Genomic DNA, 20319 nt, shown 5'->3' on the forward strand with positions numbered 1-20319 from the left:
GGTTCGTGGCACGAACCGGTACTAAAGGGGTGGTGGCAGGCTGGCGTCAGGCCGGGGCCCCACGATCACCTTTAGTACCGGTTCATGGCACGAACCGGTACTAAAGGTCTTTAGTACCGGTTCGTGCCATGAACCGGTACTAAAGGGGTCTGACCTATAGTACCGGTTTGTGACACAAACCGGCACTATAGGGCAATTTTCAAACTCTACCCCCCCCCCCCCCTCCGCGTGTCGCCATTTCAGTTCTGAAAAAATCAAAAGAAAATGATAAAAACTTCAAAAAATAAAATCCTTCAAGAGGTAGTTATATTACTACATCTACTAGTTAGGAAAATTTAAAAACTACGATTTGGACATGTTTTGCAAAAAGTGTAGGGAAAATGTAAAACGGCTATAACTTTTGCATACGATGTCGGAAATAAACGTATAATATATCAAAAAATTCAGCACGAAAATCCGCATCCAATGGAGACAGCCTATGGCTTGTTTGGAATTTTTTAGAATCCTCAAATTCCAAAAGGAAAAAAAGATATGGTCAAATTTCAGTTTGTTTAAAAAAATTTGGTTAAATCTGGTCAAACTACTTATTCAAGAAGTATTAATGTTACTACATAATTATTCAAGAATATTAGTGTTACTAAATAATTATTTTAATTTTTTGAATTTTGGTCAAATCTGGTCAAACTATGGTCAAACTGTGGTCAAACTATGGTCAAACTTATTCAAGAAATATTAGCGTTACTAAATAATTACTGTTTTTTAAATAATAGTTTCAAACTCAAACGGTGAAATGTGTGACTGCATGCTCAAGCTAAACTCCTGAGGGTTAATAGGATTGACATCTTACTATTGTCAGGAAAACAACAAGTGCAGACTCGGAAACGAAGTAGAATAGAACCCGAAAGTTAAGCGTGCTCGGGCTGGAGTAGTGAGAGGGATGGGTGACCGGTCGGGAAATTAGATGATTTGAAATGAGTGATCCACACTTGAGCAGTTAAGAGAGGTGATTAGAGACTAAATCATCAAATAATTCAAAAAAATTAAAAATCAAAAAATCAAAAAAATTCCAAAATTATAAAAAAAATTCAAAAAAAAACCTTTAGTACCGGTTGGTAACACCAACCGGTACTAAAGGTCCCCCATGCCAGGGTGCGAGCTTACGCCACGTGGTGGCACTTTAGCGCCGGTTCGTGCCAAACCGGTACTAAAGGGGGGGGCCTTTAGTGCCCACCCTTTAGTGCCGGTTATGGAACCGGCACTAAAGGCCCTTACGAACCGGCGCTAAAGCTCCGTTTTCTACTAGTGTATGTGGAAAATGCTTCTCTTGCGTTTTTTTAGGTCAGCTTCTCTAAATCTCTTATTGCAAGGGTGGGGTGCAGCCAAGTCTTCTCTTGCATCTCAAGGACATCAACCACACAGGATGAATTTATTGTCATGCAATGCAATAGCGATGAGCCTATTCATTACGAAAAGGTTCAGGTCTAGAGCTTTTCTTTGTTGTGTGCAAACAATCGAGCAGCCACTACTATTGATTTTTTTTCATTCAATTGAGTAGCCACTTATCAGAAGAATGTAAACATATGGCAATTCAACACAGGATTTTCCATGATCAGTTATTCTCAAATTTTATGTTGCGCCAAACAATGCGAAAACTTTTCTGAAACATGTATGTTATTGCACAAGTTTGCAACTAGGGCTATGTTTCTAAAACATTTGTGTTGTTGCAATGGACTAGAACGAGGGCTATGTGTTTGAAACATGTGTGATGTTGCAAACGGTGGCTGTGGTATGCTTCTACAAAATGGGTCTTGTCTCAAAGGTAGAAAATGGTTCGGTGGTAGATTGCGACAAGGCTCATATTGCAGAGGGTCAAGCGCAATACTAGCCTTGTTTGAAAGGATGGCGCTCACCTGAGCGAGGTCAGATGGCTATTCGGGGCTATCACACATTTAAAATGTGTTCATGCCGTGTAAAACAATTTTTGCTCAATTTTCAGAAAATATTTGCACCATTCAGAAGAATGTACGTGACAGTTCAAAAATGTTTACGCGTTTCAAAATATTTACATGAAAATTTTAAAATATGTTATACAATGTAATAAAAAAATTCTATAATTCAAAAAAATATGTTTGATACCATAAAAATATTCACTCATTTCAAAAATATGGTCGTGACATTTAGAAAAAAATGTGTACCATATATATAATTGTCCGGACAATTTCTGAAAATATTTCATGTCATCTAAAAAACTGTTTTAATGTGTGTTTGAAAATGTGTAACACCTATTCAAAAGAATGTTCAAAACATCTTCTTGGAAAAATGTGACACATATATAAAAAGTCTTTTAAATTTACACAAAAAAATTACAATGTGCTTGAAATAGATTCGACAACAAAACATATATTTTAAAAAATGCTATTCATGCATTTACAAAATGTTAAACTTGTACCAATAAACTTTTTATGATGTATATGAAATTAGAAATGTGTTCAAAAAGGGAAAGTAAAAGGATAAGGAAATGCAAAAAAAGAAAGCCGGAGAAAACTGGTGAAAAGTGGAAAATGAAACGATGAAAATCATAAAGAGTAAAAGGAAAAAAAACTCGAAGATAGCCAGACAAATAACAAAGAAAACCACTTCAAATGGGTGAAGAAATGATCAAAAGAAGCACAAAAAAATTCACACGCAGCTATAGTGTTTTTTCAGCCAGTAGACATGCTTTAGGCGAGACCTATTATAACTCGCAGCGGGTGAGACTAGCATTTCCGTCTACTGCTCGCTTGCAGCCAGACCAGAATATATGCGTGGATCTATTTCTCCCCTGCAGCCAGACCGGAATATATGCGTTGCATAGAGGCCGAATGGTATAGAACGCGCATGGGGGGTCGCGTCAAGGCTTGCCCTATTAGGGAGGATAGAGCGCACTAGAAAGACGATTGTGAATCAAAAATAAAGGTACAAAGACGAATTTGGGAACGATGTAGCTTGCTTTGGGAATGTTATTATTTTTTTGTGCGGTTTCTCCTCTTGTTCTACTGACTTTTTTTCTTGTATTTTTTATTTCCTTTTAGTTTTCATTTTCCATTTTTAATGCATGAACATTTTAAAATTTTGTCAGCATTTGTTAAACTTGGTGGCAACATTTAAAATTCATCAACAATATTGTAAAAATATTAAATCACAAACATTTTGATATTTTGTGATTTTTAAATTCATGAAATTTTTTTAGTATGTGTAATTTTTTTTTAAAACCATAAACTTTTAAAATTTGTGAACACTATTAATCTAATATGCACATTGGTGTTCTAAAATTTGTGAACAATTCTTTCTGTTCAAGTCTTGCGTTTCCATATTAAAGTGCAGTTTTCTAACTTACATTTAGTAATATTAATCTAATATGCACACTGGTGTTCTAAAAGTACCTTACCGTATTCCTGGTGATGAATTTTTAGACCTCTGAAATTTTCCTAAAATATATGGCTTTTTAATAATAAAAAATATAAGATTTTTTCGGAAAACCAATAACTGGCTTTTAGTGATCTGGAATCCATCATTTTTCTTTGAAACAATTCAGTCTACATGAAAGGCCGACTGTATCCCACAAAAAACCAACTATACGCGATCTAGCTTACGAGCCGAGCGAATGAACCAAGCGTCATAGGGAGCAGCCCACAGACCGGCTTAGCGAGTGAATGAGTCCTATTGGGCCACGGCCTAAGCACGCATTATTGCAGAAATTACTTACTGAAATTGGTACCCGTGCAAAGGTAACTTTCACCTTCTCTGATGCTGACATGTGGCGCACTCGCAATTTACAAGTTTTCTCTTTTTTCATAGATTTGCTTTTTTCAAAATGTTTTATCTCTTGAATCGTGTGTCTAAATCATGAACCGTTTTCACCATTGAGTTTCTTGCGTCGAGAACTTCAAAACTAGATGTCATTTTAATAGGTTTCGTCGGTTTTCTTTCCACAAAAAAAAAACAAAAAGGGGAAATACAAAAAAAGGAAATAAAAAAATCATAAACCCATCAAAATGAAAACAAAAGAACCCAAACAAACAACCCGGAAACCACAGTTGTGCTTTTTAGCTTTTTTAGGAAGCATAGATATGATTCTTGCCAAAAAGCATTGCTTCCCAAAATCAGGCAAAACCTAGGAAAAATCAAGCAAAAACCAAACAACTAAAAAAATAAAAATAAACCAAAAAATACCGGAAAAGATGTGCACAAAAACTAAAATTCCGATGGTGCACCAACGTGTGACATGTGGCGGCGGCTAGAAGCACCATTTGGCGTGCTCTCAATCGAAGAAGATTACCTCTGGCGGAGCCCTCCAAGGGGTATCCCTTAATTCGGTTTTTCTTAGACAGTCCACTTAATTTGTTGCTCCCATTACGTAAATTTCCATCGCGCAATATCAGAACTTGCAGGTTTTGATTATATAGGCTTTCAATTTTCAAGGTTTAATGTAGCGATTACCTCTTTCTGTAGAAATAATAATTTGTTACCCCTAAAAAATATTATTCGTTTATTTATAAATATTGAAAAAATAATAGTTTATTTATCAAGCACTTTATATTTTTTACATAATCAGGTTAATTAATAAGTACCAAAATCGTTCATGTAACTAAAAAGTGTTCATACATTTTAAAAAACGTTCACGAACATTTCTTAAAGTGTAACACAGTTTAGGAGTCTTTCAAAAGGTGTTCAAGAATTTTAAAGAAAATTTTCATGTTGCCGTACAGAAATTATGTTCATGCTATATTTTCCAAAATGCCCATTTAAATTTAGAAATATTTACACCTTTTTAAAAAATAATTTATTTGTCAAAATAACATCCGTTTTGAATGACTCCGGTGAGGGAATGGAGGGAGAAGATGACTGCTCCGGTGAGGGAATGGAGGGAGAAGATGACGGCTCCGGTGTTGGAACCTTAATTATTACAAAGTCCGGCGAGGTATATTAGTTAAGCATCTACTAACTAGATGCATTGATTAATTTGTATGTACATATATTAACGCTTGTTTCTTCTTTTAGCCCTTCGGATCGAGCCAATCTTCTATAAAGAGACGAGACAAAAAAATGGTTGGGCGAGAATGAAAGGTTCAAGATCTTCGCTGCAGATGGCAAACTGATTCGTCCCGTGCCGAACGCAAACTGGTTATAAGTCAGTGCGGAGTTGTCGTTAGAATGACATCAATAGCATTTGAGAATGGAAGAAGCCAAAGATGGACGATGGGGTTACTTATGTCGACAATAGATCCAAAGAAATGCTTTAGAATACGCTCATGACAAATTTCACCCTTCCGCCAGAGGTGGATCCAAATAACAAAGTTATAGAGCGAAAAGTCAAGGCGTGGGATCTTAAGAAGATGACCGCACAATTCTGCAGCTGGAAGAAAAGATTGCACCAACACTATGTCCTGAAAAACAAGAATCCAACATTCACCGGAGCATATGAGAAGATAAAAGATCACTGACCCGCATTTATGGAGTACAAGACATCGGATGAAGGAAAGAAAATGTCAAATATAAATAAGCAAAATGCTGCAAAGAAGGAATATCACCATGTTATGGAGTCAGGTGGCTACAAAGCTGCCAGGCCTAAGTGGGAGGGAAAAGTAAGAACGACCTGATTGATAAAGGGATCGATCCAGAGACATTGGAGTGGACCCAATGGGCAAAGTCTTGGTTCTACGGGCATGGGAAAAGTTGAACCTAGAAACAAGGAAGTGTGTTTATACAAAATATCGACTTGCAACACCCTTCAAGCCATTCAAGCTGCAATGAAGGACATGTAGGACGGGAAGTTCAATCCCGACAGAGAGAACGACGAGCTGGCACGCCCCCTCAGAAATCCTGAACACAGTGGAAGAACGCGAGGCACATCAGGCTCCGTTCCGTGAAAGGTTGGGTTTCTCGACTACAGTGACAATTATAGAAGTCGAGGGAGAAAAAAGAAACAGGATGCAGACCGGATGTAGAAGATAGAAGAAAAAATAGCGTTGCAGCAGAAGCAAATAGAGGCACATACCAGCCCATCTCAGTGGCACGAAGATCCTACATTCGATACTGCCAGCCCACCATCTTAGTGGAAAAGCAGTGTGGCTTCCACGAAGTTTGTTCAGCCCATATATGGTATCATGGCTCCTCGCTACCCCGTGGATGATACCACGCAGGGGGGATTTTGCGAGCTACATGCGAAATGCATGAACACATCCATGAAGGTGGCGGTCGGCTTTGCCTTACCTCCTGGACTTAATGGAACTTACCATTGATCTTCGATTCCATATGGCTATGTTGTTGTCGGGTTGGATAAACTTATCAACAGATTTGAGCAGCTGAAGCTTGACTTCCCTACAGGTGAAGGGGAGACTGCACTGAGAGATACCAGAAAAAGTACCATTCTATGGAAAAAGGAACACATCGTGCTTCCACATTGGACGCCGCGTCGGCAAACTTGCCGGAGGAGGCCCCTCAGCAGACTCCTCACAGTAGCAATCCAGCTATATCTCCGTTGCCTCAGCCGTCTCCCCCGCCTCAGTTGTCTCCACCGCGTCAGCAGACTCCGTCGGAGGAGGCTCCTCAGCAGACTCCGCCTCCTTCGCTGCCTCAGCCCCGGCGGAAGAGAACCGCCACTCCGGCGGCTAGTAGTACAACTGCGAAGAAATCCAAAGCAGGCACAAGCATCAAGGAGGCTCCTGACTAATAAAATTTACAGTAATAATTTTATAAAAACTAAAAAATGTTCTTTAACTTCTAAAAAATATTCTTATGTAAAATGATAAAATGGTAAACGAAGAAAAAAAATGAAACAAAATCGAAGAAAGGGAAAAGGGAAGAAAACTAGTAAAGAAACACAAAAAGGAACGCTAATGAGTTGCGTCGGCGATAGCGCGGGAGTGCACCATTTGTACGCTTTGTGTACTATCCTTCGCAGTGAGCACTAAATAGGCGATCGAGGTAGAGTTAGGGCGCTGCTCTACGACGTATCGCTCGTAGAAAGCTCACATGGTTCGTGCCTTTTAGCGTAGTTCCTTTATAATTACTTCGAAATGGTCTACACATATGTATATTTCGGAAAACTTATTTCATAAATTTAGTGCAACCGGGTTTCAAACAATCATAAGTGAAAAGTCCATGTGATTTCAAAAGTGTCAAGCATTTCAGGAGAATGTTCAAGTAATTTTAGAGAAGTTTTCAACCATTTGAATCAAATGTTCATGAACACTTTAAAAATGTCTGTGTCTTTAAAAAACCATGTTCACATATTTATACAACTTTCCATGTGATTTAAAATATCTTAACATATTTTACAAATATTATTATAATTTTAAAAATTATTCACAAGTTTAAAAGAATTTCATTCAATTTTATTAGTGTCCACACATTTATATAAAAATGTTCATGCATTTTCTAGAGAATGTTACTGTAACTAAAAAGATTTGTGCACTATTATAAAATATGTGCAGATAATTTAAAAGTATTCACGAACTTAAAAATGTTTTGATGATTTTAAAACTTGTTCAAAAGTTTAATAAAAAAAATAATCTTGACATTTTAAAAAATTCACTTGATTAAAAACAATAATAAAATGGAAAAAGAACCTAAAAAGGAGTTTAAAAAGAATAAGGGAAAATAACTCAACAAAAAAACACTGAAAACCAAGTAAAAAACAGCTTCCCAGAGAAACCCAAAAAAATATGGAAAAACTGTGGCTGAAAACCCCCAAAAAGAAAGCTGCCCCCAAACCCTGAGCACTACCAGGCAGAGGTAGAGGAGATAGTATGGCGTAGTGGCGTGAGGGTCAAGCATTGGTCCAACTCCTTAGACAAGCATCGCCACAAGATTTTGAAACAAAGAACATGGGGCTTGGCTATATTTCCACTGTTGGGTTTTTTTTTTTACGTTTAGCTGGCATGGTTGACTTCCGTGTCGTGGGCCACGATTTGGCGGGTCGTGTGATAGTCAAAGGAGGGGTAATGTCAAAGTGAATATAACTTCACTCCATGAACTTGATCCAACACGGTGATTTCCTGTAGTATGCATAAGATGTCCATGAATAGGCAGAGCAGGAGAAGCTGAGGTGAAACATTGTAAGTAACTCAGAGTATGCAGTTCTGATATGTGTCTTGTGCTTCACTTTAAAAAAATGCATTACATGGCTTTCTCAATTTCTCAAGTGCGCCCATACCCATCTTTTTCTTCCCCTGTACAAACTCACACTGCCAACCTACCAGCTATTCGTTATTTTTGCGATGTGTGATCCACCATGCGCCTAGCGCTATCATAGTTTTATTTATAGTTTCGGTATTTTATCTGAACTTCTATTTGTCTGTTATTATTTGTTAGATATCGCTTTTGTCTGAAATCTTTTATGGGAACTAGTCAAAAGCCATACTATTATAGTCATCACTTTAGTGATACATAGTAGCACCACAGAAGGCTCTCAAGATAATGTGTGTGAAATACCCCATTTCTTTCAACACACGTGTGCTCCCAGACCCTCGTGCAAACATTGTAAACATCATTTGAGTGTAGCTCGCAAAAATACTTTTTCCCGCATCGGCACAAACACTACGTGCGAAAACCCAATAACTCTAGAGTTTAAACAACAACATTGTCAATACCATGTGGCACATGTGGTAATCAACACAAACTAGATGAAATAAAAACATTATTGCTAGATATTACACTACTGGGCGAAAGCCAGACAACACTAGCTAGAGTTTAACCGACAACATTGTCACTAGATACTTCATATATAGAAACTTAGATCACAACCAGAAAGCAGCAAATTAAAGGATCGAACAACAACATCCGGCATCCAGCACTTGGCAACAACCAGAAGTGTCTTCAGGCATCCCCTCCAGAGTTCAGACACATGAGCGCATCCATCAGTATCTCACTGGACTAAGGTGCGGAGCACAAGGCAATCAGCTCCTTGACAACAGAAGGGCAGCTTGTGCTCAGATGCTCAAAGCCGTCAGTGGCCATGGCCTCCCTGAGATTTGCAGGAGTGCCGAGAAATTCGAAGCATGCGTCCTTGAGATCACGGCAGTGGTGAAGCTCAGCCAACGCCAACACGTTGGCCACAGAGCTCGCATCAATTCTCTTGCACAGCTTGTCTTCGCAAATCAACTTGAGCCTCTCCATGTTATACCCGTCCGCGGCCACAAGGAGATGCTGGTACATGGCGTCTTCCTCCTTCTTTGCTATCTCCGGCAGCGAGTCGGTGTACATGAAGCCGAGAAAGGCCTTGAACACCCCCGCCTCCATGTCGCCTATGCGGACCACGCCGGCGGCGACGTCGCTCTCCTTCATTGCGCCTTTATGTCATCTTCATGTCATAAAGTATTGCCTTCCTTCGCAGTGTCAAGTCTAGTGCCTACCCTGTCTATTAATCTTTCTCACTTCTCACCACGCCGGCGGCGACGTCGCTCTCCTTCGCAGGTGACTTGACATGAAGATGACATAAAGGTAAGATTCTTCTCCCTAAAAGAATGGGTAGAGATTCTGTACGCATTTTCGTTTTACTCGTCACATTGGCAATGTATATCCGCTCGACCGGCTTTTGCCACCCCGTATGTCCCTGATTCTTCTTCATGTTCACTCATGCTTGTTACTTTCATGGAGGTACCACACTGACTTATGTGTCATTGCTTCTTCTTTTTTCACATTTTGGCAATGAGCATCATCTTCTGCGCTGGCTGGCTACACATCGCTCGTCCGCTCCCGTGTGTCGCAAAACGGGATTTTCGTCACGACGGGAAAAGGGCGCGGGATTCCTGATTCGGGGACTCGCATGGCGCCAACGTCAAGCCAGCAGCTTTGGCTGCATGCTGCATGAGTGTGCGTGCATGATCCACGGCCACGAGCCCACGAGCATAGCAAAGTACTGTACTCAATAGCAGTACGTGTTATCCTCAGAAAAAAAAATAGCAGTACGTGGATGGTTTGGGTGAGTTCACTACAGAAAAACATATTTGGTCTTGTGTTTTTTTTAACATCTGTAACCTTTATTAAATTTGGATGTCAACAGGAATTAAAAACAATAAGGTGTGCATCAAAGGGATTATCTGGGCTATGCCACGTTGGATCGCTAGGAGACAAAGAAAGATCACTGGAGAGAAAAAAGACGTCCCCCATTGGGCAGCGGCTGCGCGAGTCATGGACGAAATATAAAGCACACGCCGCTTTCCTCGGCGCCTTTCCTTACCCACGAAGCTTCTCTCCCAAAAAATCTTCCCCTCTCCTCCCTCCCTTCCCCGGGTGGGCTAGAGTTGCCGCCGTCGCTGCCCCATCGCCGCATCCCAGCTCCTCCGCCGCCGGCCACCAGAGAAGGCGCCTCCTGAGATCCGCTTCCCCCAAACCTTCTCGTCTTCGCGTTCCGCAAGACCTCCAGGATGGTTGTAGCGAGGTGCCGGCGGAGACCGACGGTGACGGCTACGACAAGGGGAGGAGATGAATCCGAAGCAGCTCGAGGGCCTCCTGGGGGCCTGACCAAGTTCTCCGCCGCCTCCCCCGCTTTATCCTTCTCCTCTCTCATTCTCTCCCCATGCCCGTGGCGGCTGCGAGGAGGTATACGATGGGGTTCCGCGACCAGATGAGGGCAAGGGCGTCGATCTCCCTCCTCCTGCTCCCAATCGCCGTCGCGGCCACCATCTGCTAGATCTTCACCGCCTTAGGTACGCTCACTCTTTCCCTCTCTGCATCCCATGGATTCCTACACTCATGCCCACTATATGTTTGTTGAAATGTTCCTGCATCTGGTCCTATGCAATATGGAGATGTAAGCCTTGCCTTGAAGATGTTGATGTTGTATTCAGTCCTTCAGATGTAATTCGATTTGTATTCTTTTCATGATTGCTGTTGAATTACATAGTATCCCTGGAAATATTATGCACCGTTTGATGTATTGTATTTCCTTTTTTTACTATGTAGCGCCGTGGTCCAGCTGATGGTGCTGCGGTTCTGCTCGGGCGCCATCACCTGAAGGTCGCTGTTGCCGACGACGAGGACAGATGGGAGGACGCCGCCGCAACGGATCTGCTCCCCATTTCCCTCCACCGTCGGTGGCCATGTGCGGGTGTCTCCCAGGATCCAGGTGTGGTCTCGCCGCCATCGATGCCAGAGGAGGAAGAGGTGCTCTTCCATGTCGACTAGAGGAGAAAGAGGAGGAGGAGGAGGCGCTTCTCCGACCAGACCCAGGGTCGGGGCCGGCACGCCACGGGCATCTACGCCTGCGACCACGACCACACGCACGGGCTGACGCCGCTGATGAAGATGCGTACCCTTAGCCACGAGTTTGTCCCTGATCCCATCCATGCAGGTGTTGATCATTGCAACTTCTAAGCACTCCTTGTTTGTTTTGATTAATTGGCTTCCTGCTCTGTTCACTGATGCAAACCATTTGTGCAGGTGGGCTTCGCTGCCATTGAATGACACCTCTGATCTCCCATGTAGATGAGCTCGGGTTTATGGAAGCCATGTCCATAAAGCAAACTGAGTGCTTCGAAGGTACTGACTAATTAACTCAGTCGTGTGATCAGCAAGCAAGATTTCTTTAATGACATGAATCAGCATATCTAATTTTTTGTTGATTGACTTCTTGTCCTTGACCATGTACCTGAACTTTAGCTGAAGTAAGATGTTTCGGATTATGCAGCATCAGTTGTGTGATACTGCTATTAGATTCTTCAAAAACTATATCTCTTATTCCCCTGTTTCGTATTCCAAAATCCTGATTGTGATGTTTAATCTGTACAATTACTTCTAAGTTTGGCAAGTTATATATGGATCTTAACCCATCTCTTGTGGAAAAAGTTTTGTAGAAAAGGAATTGGAAGCTCGGAGAGACCTCACGTGAATCAACAGGTTTGACTCCTTTTAGTCTTTGGTTATTTCCAAAGCGGAAACCCATGAAATGTCGGGATCAAAATCCCAGGTCAGATGGAAGTGTGGGCATTCATGATTACTGTACAAGTAACTGATTTTGTGGAACATGCTTCTTACTTTCTTGTCTGAATGCTTAATAGTATATTACCCTTGCAATGTGATGGAACCAGTAGACTTTATACCCTTGACCCTTGCAATGTCTGAAGCAAAACAAAATTTGGATCACATTTTAGATCTTTTGTTGAAAACAAAGTTTCTATCAGGCTTTAGATCTGTTATTTCCTTGTTCTAATCAGCATAAACTGAATTATTTTATCTGATTGCAAATTATCATCAAACTGTGGTGTTTCATCGAGGACGATCTTTATCAACAATGAGGTAATTGTGCCTGGAAATTGCTTTCAAAATTTGAATGCTTTGGAGCTAACTCGTGTTATAATTTTGCAATGATGAATTAGATCTTCACAGACAATTACATCTTTAGGTAATAAAATGTTATATGATGATCGGGTATAATATTACATAAAATATGAAAATTCAATGGATTTGTTTTCATTATCATTATAGTAATCAGAATGTTTTGTCTTGCACCATATTATTGGTTCAATGGATTTGTTTTCATTATCATTATAGTAATCAGAATGTTTTCATTATCATTATCATTATAGTAATCAGAATGTTTTGTCTTGCACCATATTATCTGTATGATGTAGGAGGATTTGCAGAAGATGAGATTTCAAATGGCTTGAATAAGAAGAGATGCAGATCAGTATTCTGGACAGGTTCTTGATCCTAACCAGTCCACGGTGCCGTAGCCGTCGTCCTGATTCCTTGGACGCCGCCGACGCAAGCGACAAGAGAAGGTGAGATCGAATCCATATGTTCTTTCTTTTTCCCCGTCCGTCCCGTGGATTTTTCCTGTATTTTGGTGAGCTCCTGAACCACCTGATTTGTTCTTTCATGCAAGCACACCTCTAGCTCGGCTTGTGGCGGCGGCGGGTATTGCTGGAGTGGAGGCGCCTTTCGTTTTTCGTCCTCTTGTTCGTGCGAAGGCGCAGAAGGTCGGATGAGGAAGTATGAGAACAGCAAAAGAGGAGATGGGAAAGGGTGGCGTGTTGTGGGACAACCCGGCGCTGGTGGACGCCTTAGACCACCCCGTCACCACCTACAAGCTATGCGCCCTGGTCCCCTTTTGATCCTCTTGCCCTTTCCTCCTTGCTGGTGGCGTGTCAGGTCCTACGCAATTTACAACTGTGGATCTCGCGAATTGTAAGAGGAAATCATGGCAATTGCTGGATCTGGAGTATATGATCTGTAGGAGGAGCAGTGTTCGTATATAGGTTCATGCCATTAGGCTAGAATGGGGAATTCTCAATGGTCAACTACAACCACAACCCGGCTTAGTTATAGGTGTACTTTTACCCACGAGCTCAACAACAACTAAACATTAAACAGGACAGGTAACAGTAAATCGGACGGTCCAGCGACGAAGTAAAACGAGGAGCTCATCAGATGTTGATGAATCTGTATGTCCCGGAAGAGCTACACCTAACTGAAGATAGGTGCAGCCTGACATGGCGTTCTGGTACTGCTCACTGAGATCCCTCAAGCTACATCATTGGATAATTGAACATGTATGTTAATTAGATAATTCAGTTAACCAGTGTGCATCTACGTAATTCAGTTATACTATGTACTAATTCATGCAAAGCAGGGACTAATTGTTGGCGAACATGCCTGCCACGCATATATCATGTTATACGTTGGAAACTAATTTTGTTTTGTGCATTCTTTATGCATGGCATGCATATATCATGTGAATGATTGAACAAGTTTAGTTAATAAGATCTCATCTGTTGGCGACTTGGAGTCAACTGCACCAGATTTACAGTAACAAGCGCTAGCTTCTACTAAAAGATGAGGTGTTCATAGTCACATAATGTTTCATAGATTCACTACAAAACTGTTAGTTATGAACTTATGCTCGCTCATATAAATCTGCTCATGCACGAATGTCTGCTGAATTAATTAGTATAAGCTAGCAGCTGACACGCGTGTACATGCATGTTGTTAGCAGCAATTCAGCATCGACCTGTCTGAATAACGAGCTTGAATATAATCTCGTAATAAGAACAAAGTGAGTTTACTAAATGCATGTTTTGTTTTGCCGACAGATTAGCACATAGTTAACTTGATCCACAACAAAAAATGTGATGACATGCATGTTCGACAAGAAGACGATCAACACCACTCTCCCTAAACAGATCGTAAGATCACACTAAGAGGTAGAAGACCCCATGCTAGAAAAAATACAGATTCAGTTTCTCCAAAGTACTCAAAAGAAAGAAGTTGTAATTTGATGGAATAATTAACTATGTTCTCTTTTATTTCTCGAATCATGTCTGTTCGCACAAGTACTATATATGTACACAGCAACATATGGTCTATACTGCTACAAATTGTGGTTAGCTTTCAATCTGTTATTCAAGTTACTGTATGTACCCTGACCGAGGAAACAATTTTTTCAGGCAAGAAGGATGGTATGGAATCGACAGGTGATCCGGTTATGTTTAGTTACGTTACATGTGGTGAATGAGTATGAATCTATCGTTCAGCTTATGTATCCCTGGACACTATTCTCTTATATAATGCTTCTTTGTTGATCATCCACTATTAGTCATCCATTCACATTGTCAGGACTCATGATCCAGTTAGTTGCGGCTAGAAATGGCGACTACTGCTTTCTTTTTTAATGAAATTAGTAACAATTAATAAAAATCTAAAACTGGAGCTATTTCTTTTTCCAAACAAATGATAATGATGTAATTTTGTGCTATAAACTAAATTTGTTGTCCAGATGATAACCCACTTTCCTTTTCACTTTTTGAGGTGAGATAGATGGACCGTAATAGGACTTGTGTTTACTCATTTTTGTTGTTTTCTTTTCCGTATGAGTCTTTCTTTTCCATGTTGAGTCAAATGCCCCTGATATTTTTTCTTTTACTTTTCAGGTTTCCTGGAACTAATAGATGGAGGGGGTGCTAGGGTTGGGATTGGGGTCGGATGAATTACTCTGTCGAATTTGTTCGCTGCTGTGTAGTAGTATGTACAAGATAACTGTAATGGTCCCTTTTTGTTTCATGAATAGATGTAGTTTTCCGTGCATTTCTCTCTGGTTGAATAGATCAATTGAATTTGCTCCTTTATTTTTTATGTGAAAGAACTCAGGGGTTCTCCCACATTTATGCATATATTACTGCTCGTTTGCATTGGGCTAATTGATTTTGACGGCTTGTAGGCAATGCATGGTAAGAACAACCAAGCTGCTCCATCTGAGAAACAAGAGTCAGAAGATGTAGCTACCGTTGCGGAAGAACCTGTCTGTACTGAAGTAGCAGATGAGTAAGTAGGCTGTACACCTCCTGATAGGGTGTACTGATGCTTCAATTAATAGTTTGTCCTGTTTTACTGGTATGACAGTGATTATTCTGTGCAAAGATGGCAATTTTTTTTTGTTAAAACTAGAGTCTGTAGAAACTAGAAAGGACGGTGCTATGTTCCTGTCTGTCTTTTTCTCTGAATATTTTGTTTAGAACTTGTTCCTAGCAGATTTGAAAATTCTCGAGAGGAGATAAATTGCAGCAGTACAGCCTATCACATGATGGAGAAAAGGAGTGTAGAGAAGAACATTTGGCTTGAGCTGGAACATGAGGTATATGCTTTTTCAGTTCACGCACATTTTTTTTCCTGTTTTCAGCTAATGATAGTTCAGTTCACGCACATTCTTCTACTGAATGGACTTGACCAACAAGGACATAGAAGCACTCTTGGGTGGACATACTCCGGTAATGCCACAACGCCTTATTGTCGTATTCAGATCATTGTTCTTCAATCATAAGTTAAACCCTTGATCTTCATTGTACATTTTTAGGAGAAAAGCTCCTCCTGATAGCTCGGGATTCGACTACAGCTGGACAAAAGATCCTCTGAAGTTTGATAACTCCTACTTCATGTAAGCTTAATTGCCGCGGTTGTAGATTGCAACACATCGGCTAAAGATTATATGTAGCTGTAATGTCATCAGTGCAACATTATGAAGTTGTACATCACTGGACTTCATCTTTTGTATATGCTGCAATGAGCTTCTGAAAGGGGACTCCAACGGACTCACGAAGCTGCTTATAGACAAGGTTCTCGTGGAGGATCGAGCTTTCCGTCCCTTAGTTGAATTATACGCAAAGGTAAAGAAGAGTTGAATTCATCTTCATTAGCTTGTTGGATACGTTGGCAGGACGCGTTCTTCAGGGACTACGCGAAGTCGCACAAGCAGCTTTCCAAGCTCTACTTTACTGGCGTGGACATGCACAGACAAAGCCAAGAGGGCTGTCATAAGAACTATCATTGTCTTCCCAGTTGCGGTTGCCGTCATCGCCTGCGCTTACATCTTTGAATCAAAGAGAAGGCTTGGTGGTTAGACTGCAAGTCTCCATGTTTAGATGATTGCGATTCAGTTATGGGTTTTGAAGAACAAAGTTAATCATCCATTGAGATGTTGTGCACTTGTATTTGTAATTAATCTGTTGATACAGTGACGAGGATGCAGATATATGCTACCATCCATGTAATATTATTAATGGAATAAGGAAACTGTTGATTATGCATGTACATATTGTAAATAGGAAAGTGAAAGGGGCGCACACCACCAGGCACCGTCCCTGCTTTCTCTCAGGCGGCGCACCAAGGGTGCGCCCCAACCACTAGTACAGATGATGTCGGGCGTATTAACAAGCCACAGGTGGCGCCCGGAAGACAAAGAAGCTACAACTTTTGCAAGAGCATGCGCTTCAAAATCATGCTTCCTATTCTCATGAACAAAACGGATATTAGGAAAACAAAACTAGCTCTATGGTTTATCTCACTCAAAACCGAAGCGAACTGGCAAGGAACATCCGAGCCGATCATGGAGATCACAGCAGCACAATCTAAACCCACGCATATAGAGTTGAGATTGAGATCCATCGCCAAAGCAAGGGCTTCATTGCATGATTGTGCTTCCAACGAGGACGGATCCGTGAGACCGTCGAAAACTCTTGCTGAAGCCGAGTGTCGATGCAAAGGCACACCGCAATGAAAAGGCCCTCATAGGCTTAGTTTATTTTAATATATACGGCGTGACACGTCTGAGAACGTAAAGACTTACGTCGTATGGAATAAAAATGTTCGACTTATATGGCCCTCGCGACAAACAGGCATCACACGTGGCTACGCTCCTCGCGCTTGATGGCACCGTGACGAGGAAGCATGCAAGCCATGCGCCACGCATATGGCAAACACGGCGTAATTAAGGCAGTTAGCCTTTGACCGTAGACGGCAGGTGGTTGTTCACACTCAACACCGCCAACTGTGCACACCTTGTCGTCCTGCGTGGCCATGCGGATTGGCGACATAACGTCGGCCACCAGCGACCCGCAACCTCGCCCGCCCTCTCTCGCCCTTTAAATCACCCAACCCACACCCACCTTCATCCTCCCCTTCCCGTCGTCGCACACACCTCCCCCGCCGTCCATCTTCGCAGCCGCCCGACGCCTCCCTTCCAAATACCTAGCCATCTCCACCTCCACCACCGCCCCTATGCAGCGTCACGACCTAACCGTCCGGGAGGCTGAGGAGCTGGCAAGGTTCGGCCTCCTGGCGTCGTCGGACATACGACTGCAGGAAGGCTAGATCCTCGGCCTGAAAGGTGTCCCGATGGCGTATGTCCCTCTTGTCGGGATGCTCGCCCGCCCGGAAACTAGTCAATACACCTATGTGGCACAAACTTTTGCCACATCACCCTGTCCAATGGGACCTACGTGTCATAACCATCATCAATATTGCCTAAGCTGCAAATGACCTAAGAAAAACCGATGAAAAACCAAAAAGCCGAACCCCAAAAAAATCATCTAAAAAGCCAAAAATGCATGGGAAATAATAAAAGAAAGACAAAATTCAGATGGAGCACCCAGAACGCGGCACGTGCTGGCGGTGGCGCGCTCTCAGCCCACCCCAGGGATCGTTGGTAGGCTTTCGAAGGAGTGCTTGTCAACTACTTCATCTCCCAAACAGAGGTCAGACACTGCGTCACACATATAATGAGCGTTGGTCCAAGAAATTGACTTGTCCAACAGAAGTCAGACATTATATATTCCCAGCCAAGAACAAGGCACAACACACGAACTCTGTCAAATTCAATTTTCATGCAAGTTACATATATCTAAAGTGAGAATGTAGGCAAGCGGCCCTCCACCGCAATGTCAAGTCTAGGGACACAGTGGCCGGTCAGTTATTGCAGGCGACTTGGCATGAAGATGACATAAAGGTAGGAGATTTTCCGTGAATGAACGGGTAGAGATTCTGTATGTATTTTTAATTTTTACTCGTCACATTGGCAATGTATATCCTGAGGGATTGGAATTTACCACCCCGTCCGTGATTCTTCCTGTTCACTCCTTGCTACGTTCGTGGGGATAGCGGTAGCACACTTCTCTGCAGGCTGCTTCCTTTTCTCTTGTTGGCAATAAGCTTCGTCTTCTTGGTTTGATCACCTGCACTGGCTAGCTACACATCATTCGTCTTCCTTTTCTCCCCCGTGTCGCAAAAGGTGATCTTCCTCACGTCGGCGAAAGAGCGCGGGGATCAGCGGCTCGCACGGCGCCAATATTGAGCGAGCAGCTTTGGCTCCATGAGTGCATGCTCCACGACAACGAGCATTGTCAGGCATCCACTCGCGTAGCAGAGCTAAACAGTACAGTAATGTTACAGTAATTAATTCCTCTACTACTAATACAGCTGCTTCTCCACGGGAAGAAATAAGACCCTTGGCTAGGGTTTCTCCTGCCTCCTGCCGGTGCCGTCGCTGGTCTATCTCGTCTTCTGTGGTCTTAGGCCATGGAGGCGTGATGGATCCCCGTCCTTGCCAGCAGGAGGGCTCCAATTTTTTTTTACTCTTTTGAGTTTTTTAGGGTTTGTGTCCTGCTCAGAGAGATAAGGCAGCGGCGGCTCTCTGCACATGGAATAAAGTTCTCCCCGCGTTGTCTCCGTCCAGAGGGTGTTTCTTGCATCGTCGGAGGACGTGTGGACGTTTGTCTATGGCAGATCTAATGGGATTCAGGCATTTGTCCTACGGGGTTTTAGCACGACGACTTTCCGACAGTCTACTACAACAAGATTTGCCCGGGTCCAATGAGGATTGGGTGAAGACGATGGCACGCCTTCGGCTTGCTCCAGTGCTAGTAGTCGTCGCTAGGTGGTCTATGGATATAGATGTATTTTTTTTAGGATACTTCTGATGTTATTTGTACTACCTTGACAGTTGATAAATAGATCAGAAGTTATTCTCACAAAAAAAAATGGTATAGTACGTATGGGCGAATCTAAAAAGTATTTGGAGTGAAGGCAAAGTATAGGATCGCTCTGGGTTTGTTTAAATTTATCAAGTTCTAGCATTTTCCTCCAAAAAATACATAGAAGTCATATTGAATATCATATTTTGAGTCGGGTCCTAGGCCCCCACCCTTTTCAACATTGGTCCGTCCCTGACAGTACGTGGATGGTTTGGTGGTGTTGACCTTTTGCACCGAGCAATGCTACATCCACGTAGGGTAATTCATGACTAGAACACAAAGTATCATGTAACAATCTAGTACACGAGATGAATAGAAACACATGCACAACAACATCACATATGTAACAATAACTATAAATAGAGATATGAACAGATAGCCATGAACTTATTGTTCGTTAGCCGCAGGAGTGACATTGTTGATGATGTTGGCGACGGACTGTTGCTGGCGGCGTTAAAGACGACGATGAGTAGCATCGTCCGACATCGACGAAAGACGACCCGTGATGACGAACATGAGCACTGCATGAAGCACTTCATAAAAACCTAATTCATCCTCTTCCGGTGCAAGATCACAAGGACAAACGGTTTTGGAGTCCTACTCTCCCACAAGCCGATGCACGTCAGCATTCGGGGTGGAGATGACTACACTGGCGACATAAGTTACGAAGATGAGGGTGAATTCAATGGCTGAAAAGCTATTATTCCCACCGGGCCGGTTTAAAAGTTGGGCACCGGTCTTAAGGTCTTTGATTTGACTAATAAAACATGCATAATATACCACAAAAAATATATGGTTAAAAACTACATTCGACAACGAATATAATGATTAATTTTGTATAAAATATGATACGTATTTTCAAGTTAAAATGAAGACCTAAAAATTCGTGCCCGACTTATAAACCGGCCCGGAAGGTATACACAGTCATAAACCCAAGCTTAAGACCGATGACACACTAAAATATGTGTCATGCATGTTCGAGTTCAAAGGCCATCCTAGTATAACAAGTGAAACTAATAACGGCGAAAGAAGTAGA

The 20319-nt window shown here is 42.0% G+C and overlaps 1 long non-coding RNA gene across 30 annotated transcripts; it reads left to right on the forward strand.

Moving 5' to 3' along the window:
* Nucleotides 1-10198: 10198 nt before the first annotated feature.
* LOC125518002 lies at nucleotides 10199-16562 on the forward strand. 30 transcript variants are annotated; one of them, XR_007287926.1, is made up of 10 exons: nucleotides 10200-10691; nucleotides 10948-11335; nucleotides 11425-11523; nucleotides 11830-11880; nucleotides 12615-13535; nucleotides 14076-14186; nucleotides 14430-15303; nucleotides 15495-15613; nucleotides 15714-15746; nucleotides 15833-16562. It is a non-coding gene; the product is annotated as an uncharacterized LOC125518002 (long non-coding RNA). The 30 variants fall into 30 exon arrangements; XR_007287927.1 differs by having other exon boundaries at nucleotides 15511-15613; nucleotides 15674-15746; XR_007287928.1 differs by having other exon boundaries at nucleotides 15511-15613.
* Nucleotides 16563-20319: the final 3757 nt, after the last annotated feature.

The sequence above is a fragment of the Triticum urartu genome, chromosome 7, assembly GCF_003073215.2.
Source record: "Triticum urartu cultivar G1812 chromosome 7, Tu2.1, whole genome shotgun sequence".
In the NCBI taxonomy this organism is placed as follows: Eukaryota; Viridiplantae; Streptophyta; class Magnoliopsida; order Poales; family Poaceae; genus Triticum; species Triticum urartu.